This window comes from Vicugna pacos, chromosome 1 (genome assembly GCF_048564905.1).
Source record: "Vicugna pacos chromosome 1, VicPac4, whole genome shotgun sequence".
Classification (NCBI taxonomy): Eukaryota; Metazoa; Chordata; class Mammalia; order Artiodactyla; family Camelidae; genus Vicugna; species Vicugna pacos.
In genome coordinates this window covers 43,397,957-43,417,064 of record NC_132987.1, presented here as the reverse complement: position 1 = coordinate 43,417,064, position 19,108 = coordinate 43,397,957, and the positions used below count along the sequence as shown (strand labels likewise).

The 19,108-nt window shown below is 36.5% G+C and overlaps 1 non-coding gene across 1 annotated transcript; it reads right to left on the bottom strand.

Annotated features, from left to right (window-relative positions):
* Window positions 1–16,411: 16,411 nt before the first annotated feature.
* On the bottom strand, window positions 16,412–16,483 carry TRNAV-AAC (transfer RNA valine (anticodon AAC)). Its single transcript has one exon. It is a non-coding gene; the product is annotated as a tRNA-Val (tRNA).
* Window positions 16,484–19,108: the final 2,625 nt, after the last annotated feature.

The following is a 19,108-nucleotide window of genomic DNA, read 5'->3' as shown; positions in this document are numbered from 1 at the left end:
ACCACATGGGGATTTGGGTCCCGCCCACTGCCGTAATCTACCGAGTATAACCGGCGCCGCAAGCTCAGATTTGCAATTGCTGTGGGATCCTCCTTTCCCCACTTTGGCCTGCATAACTAACCAAAAACTCTTTTTGGTTCAGCCAGACTAAAAGTCTAAGGCTTAGGGGAACTAGCAACTCCTGAAAGGTGAGAGCTATATGTTCTGCAAAAGATCGACACCAATATAAATGTAGTGTTTGCTGAGTAATACACAGAGCCAAGACTAAGACTACTTTTTCATTTACACATATACTGACTATTTTTTAATCCTCACAACTTTGTAAGCTCTTTTGTCACTCTGTTCTCTAGTTCCCACAACACATTGTTCATACGGTAAACACAGCACGAACAGATTTTATTATACCAAAATTAAAATGTCTGTCTCCCCTTTCAGCACCCAATATGCGCTCACAAGAACAGAGACTGTTCCTTACTCATATCTGTATTTCTGTATCTGTCAAACAGCACAATGCATAGGCCACAAGGGGAATTATTACATAACTGTTGAGTTTATATTAATTAAGTCAAATGTAATGTATCTTGTTGTACAGACTCAAAATGGTTAACCGACTGCATCCCATCCCAGCCCTGAAATTATTCAGGAGACAAGAAAGTAGACGCTATCCCAGAGAGGCTACTTCACTTTTTAGTTTCCCAGGTGTTTTAAATAATTACCTTCAGCCTCAATTATTAGGCTACAAAGCAACACTAGGTAGTGACCAGAAGCAATGTATTACTTTCATTGACCTGAATAATACATAACAACCATTTATCAGATTAAGTTATTATACACAGTACTGTATTGAAGCCCAAAGTACACAAGAGTACTGAGAAATAACTCCTTTCCTTCTGGAATTTGCTATTCTTTTTTGGAAATATAGGGTATAGTGGCGAATCCAGACAAACAGGGCCCTCCTTCTAACTGGCTTCTTTCCCCAAATGTCCTCAAAGAGTCTGTTGGAGCCATCTTTCTAAAACATGGGTCCAATCCTAGGTCATAGGTCTGCATTGGAAGAGAAGAAAAAGAAAAAAAAAAAAAAGCAGTGTTTCCCCAGCTCCTGTCTCAGCTTCTCTGGTTTGACCGTGAGCCATGACCTCCAACCCAGCTGAACTCTATGATTTCCAAGCACCTCTTTCCCTCTGCATATGCTTTCACTCTGTCTGAAGCTTATTTCTTCCTCTAGGTTATCTGAAGATCATTTCCTCATCTTTGAGCTCCAGTTAAAATCACCCCCTCCATCCCCATAGCCCCACAGTCTCATAATTCTTTTCAGCTCTTCTCACATTGCTCTGAAGTTACTATTCATCTCTTCCACTTGACCAGGTTTTTTGTTCATTTTTGTATCCCCAGCATCAACCTAGCATTGTTCTTTGAATATAGTTCCCCCTTATAAATGTTTGTTGAATAGATTAATTTTAAAGTATGTGGAAGAATCTGAAATACTAGATAAATGGGCAAACTTCAGAGGGCTTGAAGTTTGAATTCAAATGTAGAAAGACAGGCTTGGCAAAGGAGGTAAAAAAGTAGGCAAGAAAAATTCAGGAGACAGAATTATTTCTGCCAATTTCTTCCACTAGGCTGAACTTGTTGTAATTAAGAAGAATCATTAAGATGCCTTAAAATTTTAAATGTATGTTCATGTATATAATCTCAATGTTTCTTTTGTCTTCTTATCCTAACACCTAACACCAGTTTTGGCACAGAGTAGAACACCAATAAATGTTTGCAAAATGAGAGGAAGTATGGTGTAGTAGAAAAAGCATGGAAATTATAGTCAGACAAAAGTCAGTGACGTTGGGCAAGTTTTTAAAGTTCTCTGAGCCTGAGTCATTTCTTTACTAAAGGGTGATATTGCCTCCCTGCTAAGATTGCTGTGAGGAACAAAAACCTCAAGCACCTGATACTCAGTAAATAAATATGGATTCCTCCTTGAATGAATGAATGATTGAATGAATGAAGATGCCTCTTCTGGAGGGAATTAATAGAACAGAAAATTGGAAAATTCAAGGAAAAAGATGGGACTTTTGAGAAGGCTCCCAACTACATGTTGAGGGATTTAAATTAAAGACAATGAGAAATCACACTGGGTTATAAAGGCATGAAGTGATTGAAGGAGATTTCAAAGCTGATTATTCTGGCAGCAGGATATAGAACAAGGTTCATGTCAGACAGGCATACCCTGAACCTATGTGGGAGATGATAAAGTCTTAGCCCAGATGGTGGGTCTGCAAATGGGGAAGGAGGGCCTCAACCTAAGGCAATGAATATTACTGTCTGGTGTTGACAACCCAAGTCATCTGCCACCCTAGATCCTAAATTATAAAACCATAGCCATTACTTTGCTCCAAAAGCAGCTTAGGACTTGCTCAAGTACAAAATTAACATCCAAATGAGATGCCTGGAAGTTAAGGCCTATGACAAAATACACAGACTTGTAAACCATTCCATCGCCCATGCAATGTAGGCTGAGTCATATTAAAAAAAAAATAAAAGATTGAAAGTCACAATTCCTGATCTTGCATAACTTACATCATAACAAAAGAAATGCACCTTTAACATATAGGGAAGCATGAGTTTGAAACAAGCATTGAAAACTCCCAAAGCGTTAAACCTGTAATACTTCTCAGTCCAAAATTTTTAAATTCGAAACTTTTTCTAGTAATACCTAATATCTAGAAGACCCAGTCAGGTTCTCGGTCTCAGTATCCTTCCTCTGCCTGTAGCTGGGGGTTGCTGATTGTCACAGCAGGCTCAGTCTTGCCTCTAATCTTGAAACCCAATCTTGACCTTGGAGGACATTAACTCCTTGCATCTACTTTTTGTTCTAACGTCTTGAGCCATATCTGATGAACATTTATGAAAAGCCAATTAATCCTATTTTGAAGAGTGCTGAGAATTTACTAGAGTACGAACTAAAGGACAGCCAGCTCAGTCAATAAAATCTAAGAGCAGTATTGCAACTGCAGTGAAACACATTTCCCAAAACAATTTAACCAGTCAAAGCTGTAGTTTCACCTTCCTTACTATCGTTCAAGGCAAGACAAATTTAGGTGTAGATAGATAGACAGATTTTTTTAAAAGTCATTTCAAACAAGGGTATCTGTCCCACAGTTATCAGAACTCTTCAGGTAGAGGTTGAATGGCTTTCCGAGCTCATAAAATCACAGGGTTGATAGAGACCTCAAGGTTTTCAGCCTGCTCTCCTTCCCTAAGCAGAATCTTTTCTCCTACGTCAATGATAGCTAAGCACCCAGGCCCAGCCTGAATACCAGCAGGAAAAGGGAAAATGCTTCTTGCCAAGACAGCCTTTTATCAACAACTCTAGGTCTAAACCAAGTCTTCTGAAACCCACCTCCTTGCAACTTTTCCCCATGGGTCCTGTTTCTGCCCTCTGGAGGCAGATAAAATAAAAACAGTCACCTTCCACATGACTTCCTTCCAACGACTTGACCATATCTGTGAAACCCGTTCTCTTTTCCTGGATGGACATCTCTGATTTGATGAACTCTTCATCTCATTACACGGCTTCCAGATCTTTCTCCATCCTTTTCTTCCACTGCCTCTGGGGGCCTACTTGTTCAACAGCTCTGAGAGCTGGGTATTCAGATTCTGTTCCTAATATTTCAGGCATAATCAGAACACAACCATGGAGTGGTACCCTTTCCTGCTTTAATTTGGACAAAATGCTTATATCATTACAGTTTAATATTGTGCTAATTTTCTTAACAGGCTCCTCATCCGATTAACTCATGCTACTTCCATGAAAAGTTGTCAAGCTGGGCATCCATCAGGAATACAACTGATTTTATTTAATGGATTTTTAATTAATGCAAACTATTTAATTTTGTTAAATTTTATTTCTAAGTTTCATTCTCACATTCCAGCCTACCTAGTACTTTCTTGACATTGAGTTTGTTATCAAGCAACCTCTCCCAGCTTTGTGACATTGATGAGTATGACAAGCATGACTTATCCAAGTCACTGATAAAGCACAAGACAAAGCCAAGAACTACCACTAGTAATTTTTCTCCAATTAGAGGTAAATTTGAGGCAAAGTTATTTCAAAAGCTATGAATCTGTCTGTCACACTGACTTACTCTGAACCACACACCACTGGGGAGCAAGTTGGGTCTGACTTCCTTCATAGTCTTTGTTCTCTCTCTTGCCCACTCTCCTACCTGACTTAGTCCTGTGGTCATTTTCTCTTCCTAAGAGGTCAAGACTGCTGTGTGATACCTGGGCCTCTTCACACCAGGTGTGCTAAATATTATCTTCCTCAAACACATTCGAAACTTGCCCTCGATAGAAATAAGTGTAGATATAGATATACATATAGATACAGATACAGATATAGATATATGTGTCCTTCAAGGGAAATGAAGCAAAGAAATGTCTTTAGGTCAGGCTAAGTGCCTCAGATACAAACCATTTTAGTCAAGAAAAGATTCTGAGATTTGACCAGAAAACAATGAATTGGAAAAAAGTGAACTTACTGCAGAGCCAACTGGGCCCATTCTGCTTGTAAATAGTTGGATATCATATTGAAATTCTTTCTCCTCTTTTGTGTAGTTACCACAATATTTCCTTTAGATCCTGGAAGCATACCCATTGATATTTCACCCATCATCTGTTTGTCCCAGACCTCAGCGTAACCCAGGGAGTTAAATTTTGATCACATCAACATTAATATACACTCTTTCTCTAACTCTGGCAGCAACCATTATTGTAGGATGTCTTACTACCCTTGTACTTTTCCTGGTCCTTTCTAGAAGTTTCCTGTGAGTTTATGAGCATGTTTTTTCAGCTTGCTTCAGTAACTTATTAACCCTAACTTATTAACCCAACTGGGGCAGCTAAAATGGCACTTCCCACTGTACTGAGCCTTCTACTGTTGGTAGAACCATGGAGAGCCCAACTTGGTTACCCCGTAAGGCCAGACAAACTCACTTCTCTCTCTCTGTTACAAACTCTGTTACATTGATCACCAAATAGAGGGTCCTTAGCTTCTAATATCTCATGGTCTTTTTTTTTTTTCCAGTTTTTCTTCTCTTTTTTTCTTCCATTTTTATTGAGATACAATTGACATACAACACTGCGTAAGTTTAAGGTATATAGCATAATTATTTGATTTACATACATCAAGAAATGATTATCATGGTAAGTTTAGTGGACATCCATCATCTCATATAGGTACAAAATTAAAGAAACAGAAAAAATTTTTTTCTTGTGATGAGAACTCTTAGGATTCGCTCTTACAACTTTCATACATAAAATAGAGCAGTGTTAATTACACTTATCATGTTGTACATTACATCCCTAGTATTTATTTGCCTTATGACTGAAAGTTTGTACCTTTTGATCACCTTCATCCAGTTTCCCCTGCCCTCATCCCCTACCCCTGCCTCTGGTAACCATAAATCTGATTTCTTTTTTTATGAGTTAGTTAATTTGTTTGTTTTTGAAATATAACTGACCTGCAACACTATGTTAGTTCCTGTTACACAACATAGTGATGTGATATTTCTATACATTTCAAACTGATCACCATGATAAGTTTAGGTAACATGTGACCATAAAAAGATTTACATAGTTACTGACTATATTCCCCATGCTGTACATTTCATACCTGTGACTCATTTATTCTGCAGCTGGGAGTTTGTACCTCTTCGTCTCCCTCACCTATTTCTTTCCTTCCCCTACACCCCTCTCCTCTGGCAAGCACCTGTTTGTTCTCTGCATCTATAACTCTGTTTGTTTCGTCATGTCTGTTCTTTGTTTTGTCTTTTTTAGATTCCACATATAAGTGAAATCTTTCCGTATTTGTTTTTTACTGTCTGACATTTCACTGAGCATAGTGCCCTCAAGTTCCAGCTATATTGTCAGAAATGGTAGGGTTTCCTTACCTCTCATGATAATAATATTCCATCTCATATATATATATACTGCATCTTCTTTATCAGTTCATCTGTAGACAGACAATTACGCTGCTTCCATATCTTAGCTGTTGTGAATAATGCTGCAGTGAATATGGGAGTGCAAATATCTCTTCGAGATTCTGATTTCATTTTTTTAAGGTATATACCCAAAAATGAGATTGCTGGATCATATAGTTGTTCTATTTTTAACTTTTATTTTCTATTTTTAACTTTTATGGAGGAACCTCCATACTATTTTCCATAGTGGCTTCACCAATTTACATTCCCACCAACAGGACGTGAGGATAACCTTTTCTCCACATACTCATCAACACTTGTTATCTGTTGTCTTTCTCATAATTGCCATTCTAACAAATGTGAAGTGATATTTCATGTGATTTTGATTTGTATTTCCCTGATTAGTAATGCTGAGCACCTTTTCATGTATCTATTGGCCATCTGTATGTTTTCTTTGGAAAAAAATGTCTATTTATTTCCTTTTGCCCACTTTATAACAAGATTGGGTTTTTTTGCTATTGAGTTGTATGAGTTCTTTATATATTTTGGATCTTAACCCCTTATCAGATACATGGTTTGCAAGTATTTTCTTCCCTGCCATAGGTGGCTTTTCATTTTGTTGATCGTTTCTTCTGTTGTGCAGAAGGTTTTTAGTGTGATGTTGTCTCACTTATTAATGTTGCTTTTGGTGCTTTTGCTTTTGGTGTCATATCCAAAAAGTTGTTGCCAAGACCAATATCAAGGAGTACCCCCCCATATTTTCTTCTAGAAGTTTTATGATTTCAGATCTTATGTTTAAGTCTTTAATTCATTTAGAGTTAATTTTTCTGAGTGACGTAAGATAAGGGTCCAATTTTATTTTTCTGTGATTATCCAGTTTTCCTAACACCAATTATTGAAGAGACTATAGTTTCCCCATTGGGTATACTTGGCTCCCTTGTCAAATATTAGTGAACCATATATGTAAGTGTTTACTTCTGGGCTCTGAATCCTGTTCCCTTGCTCTATATATCTATATGCATGCCAATACCATCCTGTTTTGATTACTATACTTTGAAATTAGGAAGTATGATGCTTTCAGCTTTGTTCTTCTTTCTCAAGATTGCTTTGGCTAGTCAAGGTCTTTCATGGTTTTATATGAATTTTAAGACTGTTTTTTTCTATTCTCGTGAAAAACATCAGTAGAATTTTAATAAGGATTGCCTTGAATCTGTAGAATACTATGGTTAGTGTGGATATTTTAGCAATATTAATTCTTCTCATCCATGAACAGGGGATATCTTTCTATTTATTTCTTTCTTGTTGAATTTCTTTCAACAAAGGCTATATTATAATTTTCAGTGTGCAGACCTTTTACCTCCTTGATTAAATTTATTCTTTGGCATTTTATTGTTTTTGATACAGTTTATTGTGAATGGGAATATTTCCTTTATTTCTTTTTTTCAGATGTTTTGTTGCTGTTGTATAGAAACACAATGGATTTCTGTATATTGACTTTGTACCTGCAATTTTATTGGATTTGTTTATTAGTTCTATCAGTTTTTTGGTGGCTGTTAGGATTTTCTCTATATAAGAGCTTATCATTTGCTAACAGAGAGAATTTTCTTCTTCCTTCCTAAACTGGAGGTCTTTTATTTCTTTTTCTTGTCTAATTGCTCTGGCTAGGACTTCCTGCACATGTTGAATAGGAGTGGTGAGAGTGAGCACCTTTGTCTCGTTCCTGATCTTAGAAAAAAAGGTCTCAACTTTTCACCATTGAGTATGATGTTAGCTTTGGGCTTGTCATATATGGCCTTTACTATGTTGAGATACATTCCTTCTATACCCAATTTTGGGAACATTTTTATCATAAAAGATGTTGAATTTTGTCACATGCTTTTTCTGTACCTATTGGTATGATCATATGATTTTATCCTTCAGTCTATGACTGTGGTGCATCACACTTATTGATTATGTTGAACCATACTTGCATTCCAGGGATAAATCCCACTTGATCATGGTGTATGATCCTTTTAATGTGCTCTTGAATTCAGTTTCCTAATATTTAATTGAGAATCTTTGTGTCTATATTTATCAAGGACATTTGCCTATAGTTTTCTCTTCTTGAGTATCTTTACTTGTCTTTCATATCAGGGTACTGCTGGCCTCGCAAAATGAGTTTCCTCCTATTTAATTTTTTGGAAGAGTTTGAGACAGACTGGCATTAATTCTTCCTTAAATATTTGGTAAAATTCACCAGGAAAACCATATGGTCCTGGGCTTTTTGTTGTTGTTGGGAGATTTTGATTATTGATTCAATTATACTTTACTCTTTATTGGACTGTTCAGATTATCTATTTTTTCATGATTCAACTTTAGTAAGTTGTATGTTTCTAGGAATTTATTCATTTTTTGTTATCCAGTTTGTTGGTGTATAACTGTTCATAGTAGTCTCTTCTGAGTCTGTGTATTTCTATAGTATCAGTTGTAGTGTCTCCTCCTTAATTTCTGATTTTATTTATTTGAATCTTCTTTTTAGTCTAGCTGAAGGTTTGTTAATTTTTTTTCCAAAAAACCAGCTCTTAATTTTATTGACTTTTTCTATTATTTTTCTGTTCTGATATTTGTTTCTTTTCTTCTGTTCACTTTGAGCTTAGTTTGTTCTCCATTTTCTAAGATCTGATTTTCTTTTATAAATGATTTCTCTGCCTGGTTGATGAGCCCTGTACAGTAAGGACTAGATCAGAAGAAGGAAGGCCCATTAGAGTGGGTCAGGAGAGAGATGACAGTGGTCCAAACTAGGGTGGTGCCAGTAAAGATGACAAAAACCCACTTATTCATTATTGAAAGTGAGGAAAAGTTTGGAGTAGAAAAAATATTTTTCTATTTTTACTTTCTGCTCTTCTGTATCCTTAGAACACAGATATAAAGGTTACCAGCAGGAAGAACCCAAGTCATAGCCATGGCATGCTCATAGTTACTACTCCCCTCTCAGTCCCCTCTACAGACTGTGGCAGTGTTACCAAACTGACTCCTGGCACAACTCCCTTCAATGAGCATGAGATCTTTTCCAGAGTCCCAAGGGTCTGCCCACCAACCCACCAGAGATGCTCAGACACAACCCCAACTTTAGACTCATGTCTACATTCCAGACAAATATCCCTGGAATGAGCAAATTAGTTGCCCTAGGAGTTACCACTTATGCTCCATCCTCAGTTGAAGGTATAGTATTAAGTAAAATCTGGTACTGTTAACCTTATCTAACAGAAAGAGCCTGGTGAATGGTCCAGGCTCTGGACTATTGCTTAGACATGCTGTGTAATCTCAGGAAAACAATTTTACCTCTCTGGGTTTCAGGCTTCTTATCTGATGTATCTATAGAGTAAGATGACATCTAAGGCCATTTTACCTCTAACTTTCTGGGATTCTATGGATGAATTAACTAGTATAATGTATTTGATAGATCAAACACATTCCTACTTTGTCCATAAAGATAACACAGTATCTGCTAGTTTAGGACTCACAACCATAACATTAACCTGATATATTTTGGTTGAATGAGCTTATGTAGTGCCTGGTGATTCATTCTAATTTCCTCTCACTACCCACATCCAAACTATTCAATAGTTGTAGAGCTGTAGAAGGGACTGCTGCACTGTTTGGTAAGATAGACTAGGAGACATCTCTAAATTTCATGACATTATGATGATGAAGAAAGTTTATCAGAAAAGAAATGTTATCATACACCTTATATCAGAATTATATATGGCATTGACAGGGTCAGGCTTATGAGGAGATAGCTAAGTATTCAGTTAATTTGATCTCCCCTTGATTTGTAACATCCCTAATCAATCTAACTGTGAATCAGGCCACCTTGAGTTATCAGTCATAGGATCATGCCATGAAAGTTTAAATAAGAGACAGGTCAAAATAAAATTATTACTGGAACATGATACTCAGTGTGGTTTTTCATAAAGTATTAGTTTGTGAATGAATTATTATTGATGTGTGTAACACAAATAGAGGCTGATATTTAATGGACACATTTATGTTCTGCCTATAATAAGTAATTTATTGAAATAAATACTTGCAAGTTCATTTTCTTCTCTTTCAGTGCCCCTTACATGAGAAATCCCTAACAGCTTTCTCTTATTCCAGCAGTTTGATTCAAGCAAAAATATATCTTTCTTGATGAAGTAATAGGCTTCCTTTATTTGACAATGAGAATAAGGTAATTTATTGAGATTCTTTTTTGCCTTGGCTGCCAAGAAAGTCAGAGATAAATTTTATTCCAAATTATAACAATTATCCTTAGCCTAGGATTTCTGGTAAGACCATTCTTTCTCCCTTTATATTGTATAACTCATACTCATTTTTTCTTTATTTTAATGGACCTATTTTATCTCTGGTTTATTATATGCTATTCTAGCATTATGAGAGGGAGATATATTACTTAGGACTATTTTGGCTTCAAGTGACAAGAAACCAATTCAAACTAGAGGGAGGGAAAAATAATTAGGGTTAGAATGAAATCGTTTAGGCCAAGTCCTGTTTAAAATTCCTGAACTGTAATAACACTTAGACAAATAAAACCAACTGTAATCATTTTTAAAATTCCATAGTCTTTATGTGATGGATCAAAGAATACATTGTTTATGTTTATGCTTATGTGTATGTTAATGTTCTTTCACTTACTTTTGATGTGTTAACTAACAATATTTACCATTCAGCTGTATTTTAATTATTCTAAGGAAGACAGTATAAATTTAAACAACCCTCTCCTTAAGGAATCTGTAATCTAAGTGAGATTATCACACATTGAGAAATAAATGTATAGTTTGATTATGTACTGTATTTGATTAATCAGCGTTTTTCAGAGAAACAGAACCAATAGGATGGATATATGTATCTATTTATACATTAAAAGAGACAGAGAGAAGTTGATTTTAAGAAATTGGTTCATGTGCTTATGGGGGTGCAGACTGAAGATTCAGGGAAGAGCTGATGTTGCAGATTGAGTCTGAAAGCGGTCTGAAGGCAGACTCTCCCTTCCTTGGGGGAGGGCACCCTTTTTTCTCTTAACGCCTTCAATTGTTTGGATGAGGCCCACTCACATTATGGAAAGTAATCCATTTTGCTCAAAGTCTACTGATTTAAATGTGAACTCATCTAAAAAATACCTTCACAACAACATCTAGACTGTTGTTTGAGCAAATATCTGGCTTCTGTGGAATAGCCAGGTTGACAAATAAAATTAATCATAAATATACATTCAAGAACAACTAGACTAAGAGCATAATTGATATCTTACAGGTCTTAGTTTATTCCAAAATGTCTAGCATTGCCTTGCAAATAACAGATGCTCAGTAAACATTTGTTTTTTGTTTTTTTTTTCTCTGTGATTTATCATAACATTTTGTGTATATTTCCCTGTGCTATACAGTGTAATCTTGTTTATCTATTCTACAATTTTGAAATCCCAGTCTATCCCTTCCCACCCTCTACCCCGCCCCCCCCCCCCCGGTAACCACAAGTCTGTATTCTCTGTCCATGAGTCTAGTAAACATTTGTTGAATTACTAAGTTAGAAATTGTACTAACTCTATTATTTTACCCTACCTTACTGTCTTTATTTTAAAATATATATGGCATTTGAAATCGGTTTGCATTTAGGAAAGTAAATAAAAATTTAGCAATCCAGGTATTTCTGAAAGTAGGACAGTTTAGATCTGTTTCATTTTATGGCATGATTCATAAAATGAGGGTAATGCCCATCGAAAGATTATGACTTTAATTAGCACAAGATAGCATTCTAAGTCTTCATGCAAACAAAAGGATGTTGTATGCATTTGTCAGTATTTTAAGTATTGTTATCTTTAATTTTAAGCAGTGCTGACTTTGTTGATGATGATGATGCTGTACACATGTGGAAACACCAACATATGAACAATTGTCTCTTCCACATGAGGTGCATATAAAGACTGCAAATAGAATGGCAGCTGTGTAGAAATTTGGTACCTTTAAATCTTTCTCAACTCACATTCTTCCCAAGGCCCTAGCTTTAAGAAAGTCATCTTGAAGGTGATTACTCAGTCAACACTTGTGCTTACCTCTCAACACATCAGAGCTAAAGCACGTTGTCAATAAGAGTACTTCAGTAATTACTTATCAGCAATAATAAATGATAATGTGTATAGTTCTTTCACAGCTTACCATGTGCTTTCATTTACATTTCCTTGTTTAATCCTTGAAATGAAAGTGTTATCGTCATTGCCCCTATTTTATAGATGAGGAAACTAACTTGAACTCAGGCAAGAATGATAGTCAAAATATTTAACACTGGGTATGACTTTGAAACCAACCAATCAGAACAAACATCAGCCTTCACACCATGTAAGAATGTTCCAGATGAATATCAACCTGCATCTAGGTATTATCACTCTAAATGGTACTGTGTCTCCTACACTCCATGGACCTCTCTTTTCCTCTAAAACAATAATCTGAGAGCACAGAGGCTCTTTACAAGTCCCTCTGGAGTTTACATGGCAGGAGCCTCCAAATCAGACCAGACTCAGAGTTCTGGTGAAGAAAATTGTCCCAAAGTCTTTTCCTCAACACTTCTCTCCTTCTATACAAATTTTGGCTCCACAGTGCCAAATCAGTCAAGAGAGTGGTGAAAGTCAATTAATCTATTGTTTGCCTCTTCTGTTACACCTAACGTTATGATCATTTTCTTATTTTTGCTAGAATTATTGAGTTGACAGGTTACTTTGAACTCTAATATACATAGCTTTACAGGGGAAGTTGAGAAAAATGGGTAAAGTATCATCATGACAATTAGGTGTCGACTGAACAACAGTCAAATCAAGGGAATATTGTGAAGTCAACATGTATTAATTATGCTCTCCTCGTTCTGCACACACTTCCCAGGCATCCACCAACTTCTACTACCAAACAATGAGGCACCCATTGTAGCCCTAATCTAAGTTTACCTGCTCTAGAGCCATTTCTTCAGGATCCCTTAAGGGACTAACCTTCATTAATTCACACATTCAATCATTTTACTCTACCATCACTCTTTACAACTTAACAATGTGCCAGATCCAGATGTGTTATAAAATCAAATAAGACACAATTCTTATCCTCTAGGAGTCTGGTGGGAAAGATAGCAAAAGTAAATGAATGACCACATGCAGTGACACATGCTATGCCAGAGGTTAGAGGTCATGCTCTGAAAAAAAAAAGATGACATGGATAGGCATGCCCTAAAGATCAATTTTTTTCCCAAGAAAATCTATAATATATGTCTTTAAAGCCTTGGCCCAAGGCGAGAGATTTTCAGCATAGCAGAAATTATGAACATAGAGGGTATTTCAAGGGCATAAAGGTCTTTGTGTGTTATTCAAATAATTCCATTTACATAGCTTTTGACTCCTCCCTTTATAGCACTAATTGTAATGAGCACTTTCCACTTTTTTTCCTCTTAGTATTAAAATTCACACAGAGATAAGTGACATGTGTGGTGACCATGAAAAATAAGCCTCTCAGATCTCCTGCCGTAAAGAGCATAGTTGACTGACAACTCCAGCTGCCATGTCCCTGGATCCACCACCACATTCTTTGAGGACACATTTCCTCCAGACTGCTCACAGAGAGTGACTGAACATGGCAGGGTTAGGAAGGCAGGCTCATTCCTTCAGGACAGGGGGCCCTATAATGGGTAACTTTGGTTCAGAGACTCCTCATTGGGCTGGCCAAAACTTTGTTAGAACTGAGTTATAGTCTGATTCTCCTCTTACCTACCTAGTCCTCCTTCCTTCCTCCTCTCCTTTCACAGGTATCAGATTTGCACTGCACCCTGAGGCTTTCCTGCTCTATCCCCCTTCATCTCTTGGACTTTCCCCCAGTAAATCTCTTGCAGTCTAATCCGTGCTCACATCTGCCTCTCAGAGGATCCGACTTAACATGGAAAATTAAGAACTTCATTAGCTACTATCACTGGAATTTTTGGAAATAAACTAGTTGTCCTCCAGATATTTTGGTTTTACTATGAGAAAGTAAGAATCAAGCCAATTGAACACAGTAGTTTGAAGAGGCTAGCAATGTTATTTCATTTCTTGCTAATGCTAGAATGTTGGATATTTCCCTCCAAATCCACTCTCTCTCTTGCTCTGTGCCTCTGAAGGCCAACCTCCTTTAGTAGGCTCTGTCAACAGGAGCCCTTTCTTGCCCTCCAGCTTCTGGTTGAGTTTCACCATATGAAGTACAACTGGTTGTAGGATGACAGGAAGATTGTGTGGTTGAGTATTTAGTCTCCAGGCTCCCTCCAAGTCAAGCCACAGACTAGCATTAGCTGTGTTTTTCTACCAAAGGTCACAGCTCCTGTCAGGATGCCCAAGGTGGTAACAGATTCTCAAGTGCTGCATCACGCCCTGTTGCTTTCCCTTAAACCTGCCCATATTCTGTAAATAGTCCCTTCATTAAACTCCCTTCAGTTTCCTGCTTGTTTTCTACTAGAACTCTAGGTGATAATCTAATAATTCCCTGGTTTTTCCTGGAATATAGAGCAGGTATGACTGTTTTTACCAGTTCTTTCCTCTGCTTATTTACTAGATTACATTTTCTGTTTGGTACGCTATCTCATCTTTGCTTGCTAGGTTTATATCTATTCTTAGGAAATAGAATGTCAATGGTGGTATCATGTTGAAAAGATAAATTTTTTTTTACTGTTGTTGGGGTGTAAAATGATGTGGATTATAATTTTAACATTATAAATTTTCTTCACATTTGATCTTTTTCCACATAAAATCTATGGAGATATTTTTGCTTATGGTTTATGTACTTTTCTCTGTGTTATATTTCAACAAAAAGGTTTTTTAAAAGTCTTCGTGATGCATCCTAAATTCTTTGCAGAAATAGTGAAACAAAGAAACTTTTCTTTCTTTCTTTCTTCCTGTTTTTTTTTTTTTGGCTTTATTCAATGGTTGGTTGGTTGGTTGATTGATTGATTGATTTTTATTGAAGTATAGTCAGTCTACAATGTTGTGCCAGTTTCTGGTGTACAGCACATTGCTTCAGTCATACATGAATATACATATATTAATTTTCACATTCTTTTTCACTGTAAGCTACTATAAGATATCGAATATAGTTTCCTGTGCTACACAGTATAAACTTGTTTACCTATTTTATATATACCAGTCAGTATCTGCAAATCTCAAACTCCCAATTTATCTCTTCCTACCCTCTTCCCCCTTGGTAACCATAAGTTTGTTTTCTGTGTCTGAGAGTCTGTTTCTGTTTTATATATAAGTTCATTTGTCTTTTTTTTTAACCTGTTCTGATTAAATCACTATCTAACATTCATTTAAGACTATGTTTCACTATAAGTATTGCTTTAGTTGTATATAACAAGTTTTGATATGGAGCAATTTCACTGAAATTTAGATCTAATTATTTTCCAATTTCCATTATTAGTTCTTAATTAATATAAATTATTAATAAATATATTTTGAAATTTTTAAATGTAACAATGTTCTATTAATGATTTTTAATTTTTTGTGAGCCAGTATTTGATCAATTTGTTTCTAATAGTGCAAATACAAGAAATATGTATGTCTAATTATTAGGTTCCAAATATATATTAGACCAGAAGCATTAAAAATGTTTTTTAAACTTTGATACTTTTGTTTATTTTCTTTTGTTGGATCTATCAGAAGATCTAATTACTGAAAGATACATCAACATATACATTTAACTCACTAACGAGTAAAGCCACTTTATTCTTTATTGTTGGTTTTCATATTTTATCCAGAATTTATCAGTGTTTGTGGTGGATCTTCACTATTAGCTTTGTCTACTGCCTTTCTGGAAGTGAAAATCTCTGCAACTAATATAATATGCTTTTATTATTCCCATTTCACAGATGAGGAAACAGAAGCATGGAAAATTTAAGGACTTTTCCTCAGATCATATACCTAGCAAATGGCATTTCCAGAATTTAAATCTAGTGTCCTTTAGCCATGGGCTTGATTGACAATAATGATATTATCATTATCATAATATTGATGAGTAACTATGCCCATTCTCTAATGATATAACTTAGCATCTAAGTACCCAAGTCTGGTAGAAGGAATGAGAGAGTGTTGGCTTTATTCTTTACCATCTTCCTTTCCTGGCTGCAAAATGTCTACAGCAGTTCTAGACCTTTAGCTTCACAACACACTGTCCAGGAGAAGACAGAATCTTTTCTAGCAGGCCTTGAGAGAAAGCAACGAAGTATCTCTTTCCCCAAATCCCTGGTAAATGCACCCTAGTACCTCCTTGGCTCTGATTAGGTTATCTGTCAATCCTTAGGCCAATCATGGTAGCCTAAGCAAAGGGGTATAGTGATTGATGTAAGTTTTTTGGGGGGGATGGGGGAGGTAATAAGGTTTATTTATTTATTTATTTATTTAATGGAGGTACTGGGGATTGAACCCAGGACCTTGTGCATGTTAGGCATCACTCTACCACTGAGCTATACCCTCCTACTATGGTGACTGCTTTAAACTAATCTGGGCCAACCTGTAGCGCTAAGAGTGGAGTCAATCTCACTGAAACCAGGGGAGGAGGCTTCTCAAAGGAAATGTGGTGAAATATTCCCAGAAGCAGAGGAATAGGTATTTGGTAGAAACAGACATTAAGTAAGCAGAGAGGATGGGGAGGGTGTTCCAGAAACAGATAAGCAAAGGAAAAGTGTGAAGTGAGCATGATGGAGAGTTAAGAAAGGCATGCAGTAGATCTTTTATTGTTGTAACACAAGAAAGTTTTCCACATAGAGAGCCAAGCTACCAATTTTTTCTGATTCTTTTTTTCTCCCTCTAAAGAGAACATATTTTGCTCTTAGAACAAAGAATGTGCTTCAGAGCCACAGTCTCTGGGATCACAATCATTCCTCATCCTCAATTTGCTTCAGTCAGACTCTTCTCTCAGCACTCCACGGAAATGGTCTTTGATTCCCACTCAAGGCCTCCCAGAGATCGAGAGAGGGTCAAGCACCAGAGCCTCAGCCAAGGGGGAGCAGGATCACCCCCGTAAAAACATTCTCCCCAAGTGGCATCTTTAGATGAAAGTTCTTGAAAGAAGCAGTATGAAAGAGGAGCAGGTGAGTTCATCATGTTTACAACAGTGCTTAGGTCATGAGCCAAATGGCAAAAAGAGAAGCGGGATGGGGGACCTTTTAATGCAGTGGTTTCTCCACCAACTAATGGTGCAGCTCTATTCCCTAGATCAGGTTTGTCTTTAGACTTGTACCATCTGATGCTGGAACCTAGGTAACTGTGGGTGTGTTTTCATCTGCTGAGGATCAGGGTATGCCAAAAATTAAGGAATCACAAAACAGGTTACAAAAATTGTGGGATATTTTATATATTTATGTTTAACAGATAAATGCTTTTCATACTCACAAATGTGCCTGTGTTAAGGGATATGAAACTCCTGCCTTTTCTGTGTCCATCCACAACCCCGGTTGCAAAGCTCTCCTGCCCTGACCTTGGTATCTAGCGCTACATGCTCCAGTTTTCTCCTCATCTTGGGCTCATTTATTCATTCAAAAAACATTTATTGATGCTCTACTTATCATGCATCAGGTACTGTGCTGGAGATGTCGGTAGTGAACAAGAAAGGCACATTCCTGCCCTCATGGACGAATTTCCCTAGCCTGGTATCCAAGACTCATCACATTCCAGCTTGTCCACTTTTTCAGCCTCATCTTCTTTCTGTTTCTCCCCTCCTCCCTCCCTAACCTCCAGCAGTAACAAACTGGACATGGTACTCTGAACACACCAGGATATTTCATGCCTCCAATGCCCTACCTTTCCTCAAGCTTTGTTCAGTTAGTAATTTCCTATTCTTCCTTCACAACTCTCCTCTGTGAAACTTTCCCTGACCCAGATTATAACCATTCCTTATTCTGTGCTCCCTTTGTACCTTGCACACATTCTTTTGCACACATCACACCCTATTGTGATTTAAGTGTGTGCTCTCAGTGACCTCTCTCATTACACTGTGAACTCTCCAAGGGCTGAGGACAGTTCTGCATCCAATAGGCCCTGATGCAGAGCCTGTTAGAAATGGTCCATAAATACTGGCAAACAGAATTGAAATATTTGTATGCCATGGTTAACAAGAGTAACGCTTGCACAGTTATTCTTGGTTTAATTTTATTTACTTGCTAAAATTCAGAAACAAAAAAGACAAGTGCCTTTTTATCATCTTGGTTTAAAGTCATTAAAGAAATGAAAACAGGGTTGAATTTATGTTCCATTCAAAGGATTATTAGCACTTACCCATTTGACTTTGTATAAACGGTACTCAGTTTAAAGATAAAATTTAAATTCAGTATTTAAAGTTGCATAACTACTAAGGGAAATACTATTCATAATTATTAAGTATGATCTTAAATAGTATAAAGACTTTTATCTTTCCTTAAACTTTTAAAAAATATTATCCTTTACAATTGTTGAACTTTTTCTACATAATATCCTCAAAGTAATACACTCAAACAGTATAGAAGCACACAAAATGGAAAGTTTCCCTTTTCTATGCCCTATCTGAACTTCCGTATCTTTTCCTCAGGAGTAACTATATAAATTTTGTGTACACTTCCAGAAATTTGTGTGTATGCAAAAATATATAATACACAATTTATCCCACAAAATGATCGTATTATATTATATTTATTCTTAGAATTAAACTTAATCTAATTTCTAACCCATTCCAAAGCTATATCATTTTCATACCTAAATCAATCAATTCATTTTGTTTCCTGATGTCACACTCAAAGCCAAATCTATTTTTTGTACTGCTTTGGTCTTTACTGTGTCTTATCTGTCCGTGTTCCTAACTTGACCTTGTCTCTCTCAGTGTTTTGCAATATATAGGCTGGTTTAAAAAAAAGCAAGAGGGATTGTTTTACCTAAAATACTTGAAAATTGATTTAATTCTTATTTGTTTATCAGAGAAATCTTAGTTTTCATCTCATTTACATCCATCCTTTAGTTCAATCCATTCTTCTTTTAGTTCGTACACACATCTACTTTTCTGTTACGTAGTTTTACCTTTCATCATATTAGAAGTTTATGCCAAACCATATTTTACTAATGTCACAATCCT